The 16502-nt window shown below is 36.3% G+C and overlaps 1 protein-coding gene across 1 annotated transcript in view; it reads right to left on the reverse strand.

The window, feature by feature from the left end:
• SLCO1A2 (solute carrier organic anion transporter family member 1A2) overlaps positions 1-8302 on the reverse strand; it is a 93226-nt gene extending 84924 nt beyond the window's left edge. Inside the window, exon 1 of the mRNA XM_090272896.1 lies at positions 8021-8302. The gene's annotated coding sequence lies outside the window, so the exon portion shown is untranslated. The remainder of the gene's footprint in view (positions 1-8020) is intronic.
• Between the last annotated feature and the right edge of the window lie 8200 nt (positions 8303-16502).

A 16502-nucleotide genomic window follows, 5' to 3' on the forward strand; every position in this document is an offset into this window, starting at 1 on the left:
TTACCACACCTATAGCAAACTATATATTAATAAATTTAATACTTTTACAATTCAATACTTGCTAAAATTTTGGACAGTCTTATAAAAAAGAAAATTAATTTTATCAAAAAATTGTAGATTTAAATTTTTTAAATCTATCTTTACAGGTATAATGTCCTGATTATCCTATAAATCTGTGCATATGGGATCTGGGTAATTGAAATGCTGAAATAGTTAGGATAAGCTTACGTGAAGGCTAGGACGCTGTAGTCCCACACACAGCTATCACTTTGAATAAACTGTCTTCTGGTGTGGTATGATAATCACTTCGTTTTATTGAATGCATTCCTCTACTTTGGGGAATATAAATTATCTGAACAAGCAACAGACAGATCTGAGCAGAACCCCTGTCCAAATTAAGCCCCTTCACTTTCTATCATTGAAAATACACTCTTTTGCATTTTAAGAGGTTTTTAGTTCAAGAGTTCCTCATTAAAAAAGAAAAATCCCTCTTGAAGGGGAACTCCTTATCATTATCAACTAATAACCTAGTTGAAGTTAGTTAATCGCTAACTAAGAACAGAACCCTAGGAGAATGGAATAAGCACCTGGAAGCAAGAAAAAATGGTGAAGGAACGGGAAGGGTAAGCAATAAAGAAAAGGAAAAGGAGATGGCGTAGAGGGGAAAGATACAAAGGAGTCCTGGGAACCTTAAAATTTCTCTAGTTGGGCTTTGGAACCTTCATACATTTGCAACCATTTTCCTGCACACAGTTCGGCATGACCTGAATTTAAAGCACCAATCCCACTCTGGTTGTAAACATCCTAAGTGTTAACCTGGGTCGGCACGGTAGAGAACGCTGGCGGGTCAAAGCAGGGCAAAGTGCAAAAACAGTAGCAGCTATTTGTTTCTCTGAGGCTTCATCGGGCTTCCTCAGACTGCTGGGTCCTGGGAACCCTCTTTGTTCTGTCTGGAGCCCTTCTGCAGAAAGGCCACTGGAAAATGAAGGAGGCTATGGAACAGAGTCCCAGGAAATTCAACTCAGTTTTTGGAAATTGATTTGAATTTGAGTTTATAATTAGTATCTGTCTATACCAGGAGGTAATGTCTAAGTGTAATCACTTTCATAAATTAATCATTTAAAAGATTTCGTATTATAATTCTGAAGATCAAAAATCAATAGGGGCACTGATAGCCACTATAGTAGGACCACTGGTATAGCGGGGAAAAAACAGGGTTTTCGGAAACAGGCAGACCTTTATTAGGATTTTGGCTCTTTTTCAAAACTTTGCATCCATTTCTTAACTTATTTTAGCCTCAGTTCTCTCCTTAATGTGTGGAAAAATATCTGTTTTGCAATGATACAAGGATAGAGATAATACATGAAAAGCACTTAGTATATTATAATACCTGGCAATACAACACTTAGAACATTTTAGCTGTGATTATTAACTAAAATACTAGAATATAGCATTGACCAAAGCATAATGTGTTTTAAAAAATTCACATTTGGCCTCACCATGATTCTAAGACTTCTGAATTTTTTAAAAAGTAAAAAATATACCCATAGAACAAGATGTTTAGGAGACTCTAATAGCTACAACTGGTAAAATACTGCAAGTGTAAAATTTGTCTTCTAGAGCAGGGGTTCCCAACACCTGGGCAGCCTGTTAGGAACTGGACCGCACAGCGGCAGGTGAGCTTGGGAGGAGAGAGCAGGAGAGAGCAAGCTTTGCTGCGTTAACCCCTGAGCTCCGCCTCCTGCCTCCCTTTCCCCTCCCCCTTATGTGAAAAAAAATCGTCTTCCATGAAACTGATCCCTGGTGCCAAAAAGGTTGCGGACCTCTGTTCTAGAGTGTATTTAAATGTATTGGGTTGGCCAAACAGTTCATTTGGTTTTCTCTTTAAGAAGGCTCTAGTAGTGCTTAGCTGTCTTTAACTTCGTTTGAAACAATTTTCTTAGATTGTATGTGACAGCTGTCATATCAGCGTGCATTTAAAAAGAAACATCAAAATTGGTGAATTTTTGTGTAGCCATTTTCATATTGAAGATGGAAGAAAATGCTCAACATTTTCTGCACATTATGCTTTATTACTTCGAGAAAGGTAAGAACACAACTGAAAGGCAGAAAAGGTGTGTGCAGTGTATGGAGAAGGTGCTGGGACTGATTAAACGTGTCAAAAGTGGTTTGCGAAGTTTTGTGCTGGGGGTATCTTGCTGGACGATGCTTCATGGTCAGGTAGACCAGTGAAGTTGATAGTGATCAAATTGAGATGTTAATTGAGAACGATCAACGTTATACTACACAAGAGATAGCCGACGTACTCAAAATATCCAAATCAATAAAGTTATTGGTGAAAATGAAAAATGTGTCTTATTTTACGGAAAAAACTAAATGATCATTTGGCCAACCCTCTTCACTTTTATCATGGCAAACATCATCACACAACAATCTAATGAAAGTTTACATGTTGCTGTTTTAAGATATAATGTGCTGAGGCTCTTCAATAGCCTTTGAATCTCACACATGTTGCCCTTTTGGTAATTAGACTTTAGGAGCTAAATTACCTAGAATGAAAAATGCACAACTGCATCACCAAAAATTGAGCTTGGTCACTGTGACCAGTAATTTGAGGTAAACTGTTTTCCATCTATAATACAGAAAGGCATCAGAAATTATTACTTACATCTCTAAAATAGTTATAATTATTATAGTTACATTTTACTATATGCTTTTATCTGAAACTTTGCCTCAGAAAAGCTTAGATATTATTAACATCTACACACTTTTCTTTCTAGCTCTTTCCAGAAACCTATTTTTGAAACCTAATTTGGCCTAAAGAAATACCCACAAATGTGACCATAATTTCCAGATACAGGTGAGACTTATTAACAGGCTGAGATTCTTTATTATCTTAGGAGATCAGCAAATGATCAGTGTCCCCACTGGAAAATGTAAACTTGAAATAAAATCTACCCTCTGCTCTCTTTTGTTCCATGTAAATATGACAAAAGATAGTATAGCAAAATTAAAAATATGTCCACTACTCAAGTGTATAATTATGACATTGTAGTTTTGTTATCAGGGGGAGTTGTTATGGTGTTATGAGGAAAATAATTTCCTGACACTCACATGAGAGGATGGGGTTCCATGGTAAACTTTATTGATGATGTGAAATGAAGGGGGTTCCCCGCCTGACTTCCCAATGTCCCATCTTTGTCCAGCTCACCATGGAGAAGATCCAGTCCTGTCTTCAGTAGGGCCAGAATAAAGACCACTGCCCAGAGTTTCTGCTCCTTATTAAAACTTAGTACTTCGGAGCCCACGCCATCTACTGCAGGCCCCGGGAGCTGCAGCACCCACAATTTCACATGCTCCTGGGCGAGACAGAATGTGTGAATGGACTGGATGACTGGGGTGTGAAGCTGTAGCTTCCTGGTGAAGCCAAAATGTTTGTGCTTCCCAGTTTATTAAGCTCAATATCTAATTCCCTTTGCTTCCCTTTCCTTTATCAATAATTAGCTATATACCAATGGTAACAGTTTGTACTCAATTTAGATATTTGGTAGTCCTACCAATTAGCCCCATTCATCCTGGATTTTAACACCGAGGTCTATAGCATAAAACAACAGGATTACAAAAACCACAAATGACATGTGTGACTAGAAAATGAAGAAGAAAATCAAACCCACGCATAAATAAAATAAATAAAATGGATAGGAAAAGAAACCAGACTTTTTCAAAATTAGGTGCCTCCTGCAGCATTTTCATAGTCTTATTTCATATACTCTTTTTTCATTTTAGAGTGTAAATAAAATTTAGACTATTTCACTTGATTACCATGTTCTAGTCTCATAATGGATGAATTCACAGATTGCTGCTGTCAAAAATATTCTAATTTGTAAAACAAAAATGTTGGTGAACCAACCCAATGTAGGACTCAGTCTATATTCTATTCTTTTCCCATATTACCAACACTTACATCATATATTTGAAGGACATTTTGGAAAACTCAAGCTCTTGTAGCTGCATCCCAATTAATTCTCACTTTTAAACCCCAAAACCCTAAATAAATCTGATGCTGTGGGGACTGCCAAGGGGCCATCTAGGTAGATTTCATTAGACTTCCTAGAATTGACATGAGCAGGCAATATCTATATCTTCTCCATCTGGATCCTAAAAAGGTTAGACATCAACAGGGCATATAATAAAAAATAAGATAAATAATGTAAAGTATTTGTCAGAGAGCCTGACGTATTGCAAAAATTTCAATAATTGGTAGCTCCTGTTGCCTCTATTGCTAGACAAAGTAACTGAAAAGTTGCCAGGCTTAAGCTTCATTTCATCTTTGTTCTGCCTCTAAGTACTTAAGACATTTTCTTTCTGTCCTCATTTCAAATATGAAACATGTAATTTTATTTATTTCTTGTCTTACAAGAAATAAATGGCCATTTTGAAGGTGTAAAATGCTATATAAATTTCTGCATTCATTATCATACTTCTTCGATAGAATAGCCCAAATTCGATTCACATATTTTGACTGTCCTTATCAATTTCCTTTCTGTGGAGCTGGTGTGAGGAAAGAATATAAAAAAACGGGGTAACTTTAATCAAGCTGATAAACTTATAAACATTATGAAGGCTGAAGCATGAGGAAACAATTCTATTCTTGCCCTAGCTTTCCTGGGAACAAAATTTTCTAAACCTTACAGTCTTGGTCAATGCTTGGGTATATATCAGTTTGTTGTGTGTCAGAGTGCCTGGACCTACACCAGGCCGCCAGATAACCTTCTGACTGACCCCTGAAGGATTCACATATCCAGGCCCCATGATATTCATCTAACATCCATCTTCTAGAACATCAGGCATAACCAGATCTCCTTCCATCCATCTTCCAAACCACCTGGAATTCAACATCCAGAACATCTGACATCTGATTGATAACTGTCTTGGACTAATCCTAAATTTAAGAATTCAAGACTGATAATTCTGTTAATTTTTCTTTCTTCTTTGGAACACATTCAGTTTTTTGCCTAACTGTGTTCCCATCTTGCAAATCCTAAGACCCTTGATTAAATTATCATTTATTTCTAGCCAAAGCTTCCAAAATTCTTTTTGAGTTTATTCAAAGATGACATGCCTCTAAAGCTCAATCTATTCTCATGTTTCAAAAGATGTCTCCAGGTTAAATGGCAATTATGTGTAGAAAATATTTAAGTAAAAAATATTATGTATATGTAAAAAAGTGTTTAAGTAGTAAAACCAGCAACAATATACTGAAATGAAGGGAGGACTGCAGGAAGGCAAAATTATAATCTTGGTGTTTTTCTGAAGAGAAGGCCAATGTTTACTGAAAGGGATGTGTTGCTAAAAAAGACATTAAAATCAAAATAATCTAACCTTGTGCTCAGAAGCAATATTTACATTACAAATGGATGGCAGGTGCAAGTGCCTTAAACAAATATGAGGTACTTGGTGATATCAGAAAACATCCTTATTCTTCTCCCTCCTTTTCTGGAACCAGTTTTTTTCCTGACACTAAATGGAATCTCAAACAGGTCCCACAGAAAAAGGTTTAGTTCTGGATTAATATATCTAATTCACTTTGAACTTCATTTAAATTAAAACTTCTTTACCACCTTTGGGAGAGTCCATGTTTTTCTCTATTTTCTTGCCTACTTTTTCCTGACCTCTCCCTGATCCCACACACCCATTTCTTCCCCCAGAGCTGAACACACTACTTCTGTCTCCTTCAAAATCCAAAATCGAAACTTGTGAGGGAGGAGTTATGGAGACAGAAAATGTCATCCTCGCCTCCTTTAGCAAGGACAAGTATTTAAAACTGACTCTCATGGCCACTTTTGTGGATTTGTGGTGATCCTATCCTCCCACCGTGACCTGTCACCAACAGTGTCCTTAGCAGGGTAAATGCACCATGCACCTCATCTGACTAGTCACATGAAATTTCTCCTTCAAATTCAGATATGCAGCATACACTTCTAGCCTCTTTCTACTGAGGTCTCAACTCTGCTCCATGTACCAATTACTCCATAACCAATACAACCCCAGACTAGCTCTGGTGACCCGCCACTGACTCGGGTGCCAAGACTTTTAAAATAGATCCCTCTCTTTCTTCTGCCTCCCCACAGCCTTTATCTATTAGACTTCTTAAGCAGGAGTTGTACATTGATCCACTGTGTCCTCCAAACTGCAGAGGACAAATATAGCACACTATGAGAAAACTTAAAGCCATGCTCACTAGGCTGGAGGTCAGGAGAAAGAACACTTCATCCTGCTCTGAAATTGAAAAAGATTGTAGGTACCTGCCATACTGTCACAAGAGACACTAAACCTTCTGTAACACTAAACTGCTTAAAACAGCAAATCATGGGGAAAAAATAGACAACTAAGTCACTGTTACAAAACTGAGCCCATAACTAGACACAGTATAAATGAAAATGTAATATATGTTAAGTATGTCAATAATTGTTCATCAGAAAAAATATACGTACTTAAAAAATGTTCTTAGTATCATAAGATCTCCATCTGGAAGGAAAATAGAGTGATAGCCCTGTCTAAAAACATACTTGAAAATAAAAAGATCATTGGGCTAAAGAATTTAATGTATAAAATAATAACATTTTTAAAAATTAAGAAAATGTTATGGTCAGAAAAAAACTTGAAAAAGAGAAAAAAAAGGAACTATAATGGAAAAAATTACAGTTGATTTCATAATACTAATTACACAAAAGCAAAAAAAAGCATAAATAAGGTTTAAAAAGACATGGAAAAATGTTTGAAATATATATAAGAGGCAGGGGTTTATATTTCTAATGTAAATAAAAAACTACAAATTGATTTTTTTTAAAGTAGGTATGAACTAGGTTTAATAAAAGAGGACATGCAAATGGACAGAAAGATTTATAAAAATAATTTTATAAAAGATGCTAATTCTCACTAATAGCCAAGGATATGCAATTCAAAACAACATAATAACCTTGATTTTTCATATAATAAATTACCAAGATGATTTTTCAAATAATAAATTACCAAGATTTTAAAAGATTTATACAATCCAATGGAATAGAGAAATGGTGGGGTAGTGAATGGCAGTACACATTTTTCTGTTTGTAATTTCACTTTTGGTAATTCATTCTATAGAAATGGAAATATTTCTTTTAAAAGATATATAGGCCAAGAATAATATAGATACACTTCCTGGTCTAGAGGAATGTGCATAGTACACTGTTATATGAACACAGCAACAAGTCAAATCATGTATATAATGATCATCCCATTTATGTAAATAAAACTAGAGGAAGCAGCATCTATATATAAAAACATATAATTATGTTTTATATATTATTTTACATGAACATAGATAAAATATAAAAAGAAATGTACCAAATTGACTTCTTACAATCTGTGTTATTTGGCCTTTAAAAATTAACTTTGACGTGGGGGAGAGAAATTAGGGGAAAAGGGGACAACTGTAATTGAAAAACCAAAAAAAAAAAATTAACTTTGTCATTTTTGAATTTTGAAAGGAAACTCCAATGGGCTATGTGTGTGTGTGTGTGTGTGTATGTATGTGTGTGAGCGCGCACATGCGTGCATGCTGGGATTTCAGAGGAGGGAGAAAAAAATGTGGAGAACATAGCACTTGATGAGAAACTTGAAGTACAGAGTTGGAGGAACTGGATAGACAAAGAGAGGTTTTCAGGCCATGGACAAAGTAGGAGAAAAACAGCATTATCTGGAGTCATTTAAACTTACTTCCAGTAGTCCAAACTACCTGTAACTACATATTGAAAAAAATCAAAGTATATATCCATATGCTTGTTTGTGAAAAACTGAAATTATTACTCTGACATGATCCTGCATTAAACAGAACTGTTGTCACTATCAGGAAATTATAGACAAGGTGATCAGAAAAAACTGTATTACAGTAAATGAGTTTTAAATCTCCCTTATATTTTTTCCAAGCAAAAGTGACTGAATTGCAACCCGTAATAACCCAAATAAATGAATTTTTTACCTTAGTATTCACCATCAACTTCATTTACTGCTGTCATTCACTGCTGCTTCAATACTGTAAGATCATAAGATTTTTTAAAAATTATATATTGAGTAACAAATATGAATAAATCTCTGCACACACGTGAGCTGGCATGTCTTGCTCTGAATCAGAGCTGCAAATAAAGGGATCTTTGTTTATATAAGTTTTAATCCTTTGATAAAGTTTCTTTGGCTCTGAGGATTGCATAAATCAGGTTATAGAAAAGATTAGTTTCTTGGAGCCAGAGGCTCCTTCTGGCTGGTTTAGTTTCTCTCTCTCTCTTTCTTTCTTTTTTTTTTAACAATTAACCCTTAACGTGGCTGTCCCTTGTACCATCACATCATGTTCAAAGGCTACAGAAAAACTCAATTGGTTAGTTAATGTTATTTAACTTGCTGAGCCTTAGTTTTCTCAGTCTTTTTTCTTTTGTGATTAGGAGAAGAATTAAAGACTTACTGATTTATTCACTTAGTAAACTAAGATGCTTAAACATTGAGCTTAAGTTAAAGATTCTGTGTAGCTGGATAACCTAAGAAAAGATTAGAGCAAATGGAAACAGACTTGGAAGCACAGGGTTGCTGTAGGCAGGAACATTCATTTCTTTAGGGTGGCACCAACACTTGGGGGGGAAGCACCAGCAATTTTGTACAGTGGGCTGCAGTGAGAAAACCAGTGTTTGCCAATTACTCTGCCAGTAACTTGTTAGCTGGATTTGATAAGTGAAAAATTAGAGGCCATGGCAAATATTCAGGTGGTCGTATCCAGGTGGAATTTGGGGTAGAGAGAAAATGATAGCCTGGATCGACATTTTAAAGGGAGAGACATAATATGAATGGTATGAAATATTTAAAAGCTGTGGCTTTTGAGAACCCAGATCCAGCACAGACTAGCTGCGACCTCAGACAAGTTCATTATTAGCCTTAGTGTTTCACTCTAAGCTGTAGGACAATTACAGCACTTACCTCAAGGAATTGCTGAAATTATTGTTCTTTCATTCATCAAATATCTGCTGAGTGCCTGCCTAGTCCATGCCAAATACTATTCTAGATGCAAGAAATATAATAATAAACAAAAGAGTCTAGCTCTCTACTTCATAGACTTTGTTTGTCCTGACTGAAGGAAGGGAAAAAAAATAAACAAGGTAGCATAACAAGATTAAGAGGGAAGCTTTTCCCTTTACAAGGCCTGTTTAACAAATACATTCAGAAAGCTGTGTGTGCATAATTAATAACCAAATCAGTTAAAATATTTTTCTACAATGTATTCTATCTATCCAAGATAATATTTAGTTATTCTCAGATATTATTTGTACTGCTCCTCAGCCTCTCTGGGTGAGAACTCTTTCATTGTTTTCAACTACTTAATTTTAAAGAAGGATGGACACAAAAATATCTGCGTGTCTTATTGCCTTAGGGACAAAATCTGGGAACTGCTTCAAAAGTGGGCAGGGGCTGGGGGAAGATAGTGGAGAAGAGATGCTCTGATCCCTCTTGTCACCTCACGAAAGTGGAAATAGAAATTCCAACTTTTCATTTCTCTTGAGAAGCCCCAAGAGGAAGCCACCTCCCCTAGGGAGGAAGAAACCAAGCACAGTGTTCGACCTGATAGGGCTGGTGCAGTTGGAGCAGGGTGAATGCAGGGTGAGAAGTGGACCCAGTGCAGCTGGGTGCTGAGCAGAGGCAGATCACATACTGAGCTGTAGGCACAGAAGGGAGTTAAGATTGTCTTCTATCAGAAATGGAAAGCCCTTAAAAGATGGGAGCAGGGAAATGACTTGATTAAGTTTGTGTTTCAAAAAAAAAAATTGATTCGGCTGCTGTGTAGAGAAAAGGCTGGGCATTAGAAGCAAGAGTGGAGCCAGAGCACTACTGCAAAAGTCCAGGCATGAGATCTTCAAAGGTCTGGATAGGGGTGTTGGCACCGGCAGTGGGGACATCGGCACACACTCAGAATATGTTTGGGAAATTACTGAAGAATGCCCTAATGGAAATTTTCTAGGAGCTTTTCTATAAGGCAAATATTTAGAAAACTCTGTGGCAACTCCCTGGACAAGGGCTCTCAATAGCTATGGCACCTGCTTACTTTCTCTAGTACCTTCGTTGTTCTGTTAAAGTTTTTCACAAAACTATTTCCCTGACTTTGATGAGCCGGCCCAACATACACAAATTAACTGCTACTATACAACAAATGGACTTACAACCAGGGGGAAAGGAGTTTTAAAACATTGATCACCGGCCCTTGGTCATAAACAACACACTCTTTTTGTTTGTTTATCTCTATCAGCCACCTTTTTCAATTCAGAAGCAATGCCTTTTCTTTGAATAAATTATCTACCCAAGGTCATCATCCCTCCTGCAACAGCATTGAAACACAGAGTCCTTTAAACTCTGACTGTTCCCCTGGCCCTGTTTCCAATGTTTAATGTGATTCTGTATCTTTCAGTACATCATACCACATAGAATGTTGTACCCAAAGACCAGTGCTTATGTTCCTCCACACATGGCTGGAGAATCCACCTGAGACCCTACATTGTTCACTGAAGGAGCATCCAATCTCTTCTCTGTGGGTGGAAATCCAGTGCGGTCCATATCATGCCGAAGTTACTGGGCCTATCAGTGGCCGAATAAAAGCTCTAGGTAAGCATCTGAATCCGGAAAGCTGACTTTGGTTACCTTTATAGTGTGGGGTTGTTTATTATTTTGTTGTTGTTGTTTTTGTTTGATTTTGAAAATACAGAGTACAAAACTTCAAAAAGGGAGCTTGTTATCAACTCTAAAAAATAAAATGGAAAAAAGATATATATGTCCAAAGATCTTCAAAACTATCGTTAACTATTTTCTGAATGGCTGGTAGGATAAAGCTTACTTTTGTTTTCAAACAGCTTCAAAGTTATGAATAGACAGTGGAGGTATAGACAGTTTGTAGGTCACCTCTAGAAAGACAGCTTACATTCTGAAAGCATTGATAAGTCCTGGTCCCCAAAGGAAACCAAGAAGCTTCCTTTAAACTCTTTACTGTTTGCTTTCCTTCAAGTCTTCATCTCAAACTGGCAACTCTGGAGAGAGCTTTATTTGATAATAATTCCATTGTAAAGATTGTAGTCTGGATCATAGAGTTTTGTTTCTTCTCACAATAGAGTATGTGGCACATTTTGGGGACAGCATTAACTTTAAGGTCTGGCCTCAATATCATCTCACCATACTGGCAAGCATGTTGTATTGATATCCCCTCACTGTCCTATAAAAGACTAATCATTGGATGGATAGTATAGAACTGGGTTCAACAAACTATGTTTGGGGCCAAAACTAAAAAGCAGTTCACTTAAGCCTTTAAAAAAGGAATTTTCATCTTCTGCCCTCCACATCAATAGCAAATATATCTTTATCTTCATATCTGTGATCTACAGTTTTAAGATGGCTGCCCTGTCCCAAACCTCATACCCACATCCCAGACAAGAAGGAAGAAGAAGAGAAAAGGAGGAACTAGCAGCAGTACCTGTTTCAGGGGAACAAAGGCTTTCCCCAAGTCCCTGTCTTCCACTAACTCATTAGTCAGAATTGTGTCACGTGGGCACCTTAGCTGCCAAAGTGTCTGGGAAAAAAGCAGATATTTTTAGGGAGTACACTGTCAAGTCAAACAAAACTGAGATTCTGTTAGTAAGGAAGAAAGGAAGAATGTATATTCATTGGACAACTAGATGCTAATGTGCTGATAAAGGCAGTGTAGGAAGTGGAGAGCGTGTCATAGATCAGCGATTTTCCACCTTTTGCATCCGGTGGCACACATAAGCTAATTACTAAAATTGTGCAGCAGACCAAAAAACATACTATACTTTTTGCCCATCTAACAAAAAATAGAGGTATAATTTTGTTTCATTCACACTGGACAGTTATTGTTGTGTTGGCTGTTTTTTTATTTGACAATCTAAGGGAAAAGAGGTCAGTGCCCCCTGAATAGATAGTCAGGTTCTTCATATTTTAAAATTTCTTGTGGAACACCAGTTGAAAACCACTGTCATAGAGAATGGAGCTTTCAATAACATGGTCATCACAGAAAAGAGAAAAAAAGGATCTAGAGTTGTAAAACAGGAAGTAGGCACATTGTTAAAAGTTATTTATGTTTTGCAGTATTTTTAGGTTTGTAAAGTGTTTTGACACATTTCTAAATTAACTTTTAAAGTGAGAAGGGTAGTTACATTATTATTCCATAACTCATGGCAATCTGATAATTGATATTAACATTCTTTTTCAATATAAGCATTGATAAATACATAAAAGATATTCTAGGTTCCTAGGGCAGATTTCTGGAACAAAAGAAAAAGAGAATATATGGGTGATCAGTTTTCTACAAGCACCAGATGCTGTAAATGTTCTATAACTGATAAAACTTTAGATTACTTCAAAAATGTCAAAAAATGAATCCTAGAACAGCCAGCCGATGTGTCTCTTTAAACAAAAGTTTCATCCTCCTGAGGAAAAAGTTTTCCCCTGTGAATGTAATATCATAGTCATAATCAACAGCCACGTTTGTTGGTGTTGCACAAGATGTTTTCTTTAAACAGCTCTTCTTCAAAAAGTGATCCATACAATAAATGATCTGACCTGAACCAAACAATAAATTGGTCAAACTTGTATCTCCCAAGACTAATGATAAAATGAGACTTTATTTTCACTTTTAGCTTGATGTATGTGGGCAAGTATGCTCAGGGTGTATTATTGTTGTTACCAAGAAGGAATTGACTAAAGATCCTTTTGACAGGAGAAATTCTAAAGTAAACCTAAACATATTTTCAAGGCTAAAAAGGATAAATTTAGTTAAACTTTCATGTAAATCTGTCTTGGGTTCATGCGAACTTGAAAAAAGTTTAGTGGATAATGCAGTATTTGCAGTATTATTTATAACAACATAGTTTTAATTTTCTTTTTAAAACACAGAAAATTATTTAATAGGCACAACCTCTTTCTAATTTCAACGTTTTATATCAACTGAAATAAATTATTCACATTCATTTGATATCATAATTTAACATTTTTCTTATTTGGGAGGATATATGCTTTACCTTATTTATACCTTTACTTATTTTATGGGAAATATAAGTGATTCAATAAACAAAAAGTATAAATATGAAGTGTTGTTCCTTTCTATTCCCTTAGTATAATAACTAGCTATAGAAGATATTTTATTTATGAGAAAACAATCTGAATTCCTCTAATTTTTAATGTAATGAATATTAAAATGTTGTCGTACACACTAAAATGGAACATAATTATCCAGATAATTAAATAATTCCTTCAAGTGTTGTCATAATAATTTTATATCTGGAAAGTATAGCAATTAACAAATGCCATAAAATATAAATAAATATTTTATTCAAAAATAACATGAAAGCAATTATAAGGTCCAAAATATTCTTTATTTATAAAGTATAGAGAAAAAATATAAAATGTATTATAATAACATTTCATACTGTCAAGGACATCTTATAAAATTTTAATTATGACTCAATATTTTTAAAAGCTAAAGAGAATTCCCAGTTTTCTATAGTAGAAAAAAATGAATAATAAAAATACTTTATATTTGACTTTGGATTTCTTTGTGTGCTTATAATTGCTTATAATTTAATAGGAGTGGTTTTTTGTTGATATGGATTGAAACTGAAATTGAACTATGAAGCTTCATTGTATGGCTTTAGAAAAGCATAGGAACTTTATAAACCTATTAAAGAGAATTGGAAACCACAAGAGGAAGGCTACCTATTGTACTAAAGGGACTGACTCCATTTTTTATTTTGCTGCCAGCTTTCAAACATCACCCTTTCCTCTTCTGTTCCATGTAGGGTCAAGTTGAGAACATTTGGGTATGCCCACCTTTGGCATTGACAAGAAATTCAAACCACAGCAAGGCCTGCTCTACATGCACCGGAACACTCACCCCACCTTGATCCCCTAATCATAACACAGGGGAACAATTTTTAACATAATTCCTGTTGAGTTCAATTTTTCAGCTGTTTTAGACTTAAATAGGAATGTTGATTTCAAAACTGTAGTTAGTTTTCTTCTAACACGTCAAGTTTTTTCTGTACATCTTATCTTAATGTGACCACTCTAGGCTGGATTGAGCCTGGATGGAGGGAAGCACTAGCGCTCTCCTGTTGGCTGAGAGCAAGCCTCCCTCGAACGGGGTGGGGTGGGGGGGTGACCTTGGAGACCAGCGACAGGTTCATACTTGTCCAGGCTATTCAGTTACACATGAGACAGTGTGGTGAGAGGTTGTGTGCTGCTCTATATAGTGAATCGTATTCTGAAGCGTAGTCTGAGTTCTTGTCTGTATACAAGGAGTTAGCAGAATTTAGTTTTTTATTTACATACTCACTTATTTCCTTTCCTTCAGATCATGTCTGCCTCTGCTATTTCTCATTGTAAGTGCCTAAACAACCCTGATTCGTTTCGTTATATCTGTGGCAGTTTCACCATTCCCAAAGGACAAACATCAGCGAATTTGTCAGGCAAGCCTATTTTGCATATTTTAAAGTAAAACTTGGTGATCAAGATAAGTCTTGGGCCCCTCACAAGGTGTGCAAGCAGTGTGTCGGGAGTTTACAAATGTGGAAGAAGGGAACACGTGATAAATTGCCATTTGGTATACCCATGGTTTGGCAGGAGTCCAGAGGTCATTCAAGTGACTGTTACTTTTGTATAGTGAAAATGTTAGGATAGAACAAGAAAAATAAATGTAAAATAGAGTATCCTAGTCTACCATCAGCTATATGCCCAGTACCTCATTCAGCTGAAATCCCAGTGCCAGTTTTCATTGAATTACGCTCTTTCAAAAAACAGGAGTATGCTGAAAAACTAAGTAACAGCAACAATGAAGATTTTGAAATTATCGATGACTCAATTCATAACGGATTTGATCAGCACGAGTTGAATGATTTGGCACGAGATTTGGGACTATCCAAGAAGGCCTCAAAACTCTTACCATCAACACTGCACAAGAAAAACTTGCTTGAAAAAGGAACGAAGGCACCCTACTTTTGATCAAGAGAAAGTGCATTTCTGCAGTACTTTCAAAGTGACAGTGGCTTTGTGTATTGCTGTAACATACATGATTTAATGGAGGAATTGGGAATTCCAATCTATAACGCAACTGAATGGCGACTGTTCATCAATGGCTCAAAGTGGAGCTTGGAATGTGTCCTCCTCCACAATGGCAATTTATTTGGTGCAGTCCCAATTGGCTATTCTGTCTGTTTTCAGGAAGAACATGGAGACATAAAGAGAATCATTGATCTGTTGCAATAGCACGAGCACAGTGGCATCATCTGTGTTGACCTTAAAATGGTCTGCTTCCTTCCTGGTTAGCAACGCGGATACACCAAGGATCCCTTTTTTCTGTGTATGTGGGACAGCAGAGCTTGTGAGAAGCACTGGGTGGAGTCGAACTGGCCTTCAAATCTGACCTCAAACCTGGTGATCCAAACATTCTGCATAAGCCACTTGTTGACAGAAAGAACATACTATTCCCACCTCTGCACATAAAACTAGGTCTCCTGAAGCAATCTGTGAAAGCTTTGCCAAGTGAAGGAGACTGTTTCAAGTATCTCCTTTTGGCATTTCCTAGCCTGTCATTTGAAAAGATAAAATACCTTAATATGTACATTTTGTAGCAGAACTTTACTACTTATACACAATTTGACTTACAGTAACAATATATAGCCTTTGTATGAATAAAATAACTCCAAATAAACAGTACATTCAGGCAATTTTTTTCTTTATTTTCCTTTGTATGTACATTTTGTATGATTTTGGAGACAAAGGGAGGGTATCCTGTCTCTTAAAAAGTTGACGTGATAGACAAAAACTGGGGTCATTTTTGGATTCAGATGCCAAAAGTTAGTCAAAATCAAGTGTCAGATCTAACTCAACAAAAATTATGTTCCCCAATGTAAAAGCAGTTAGTCTTCTTCCCTTGCTTGCACAAACCAATTTTGTATCAGCTTGAGAGAGTGTCCTGCTCTCCCCAGAAAGTCCAGAAAACCTTATTACATGAACCATAAATCTTTTCATTACCTCATGGTGTGTGTGTATGTGTGTGTGTTATCAAATCCTGACATCCAAACCAAATTTTGGGTGTGTTCTGATACTGTGGGATAACCACAACATCTACCCAGAACAACCTGATCTAAAAATATTATAGCAAACTATTTAAGAAAGAACAGTAACATTTCACAAGACCAATTCATGCCTCAAATTGGTGGGTGTAATCATACAATGCGGGCCCAGTCTTTATACATCAGGTGTACTATGCTTATTCTGAAGCCTCAAGATACACTGAGTATATACCACTTAAGTCACTGTGCTAAGTGCTGGGATTGGGAACACAGGCAAGAATGAATATATATATATACACATACACACACACACAATCCCTTTCCTCAAAGAGGAAGCCCAATAAAGGACAC

Source organism: Furipterus horrens, unplaced genomic scaffold (genome assembly GCF_987537825.1).
Source record: "Furipterus horrens unplaced genomic scaffold, mFurHor1.1.pri manual_scaffold_4, whole genome shotgun sequence".
NCBI lineage: Eukaryota > Metazoa > Chordata > Mammalia > Chiroptera > Furipteridae > Furipterus > Furipterus horrens.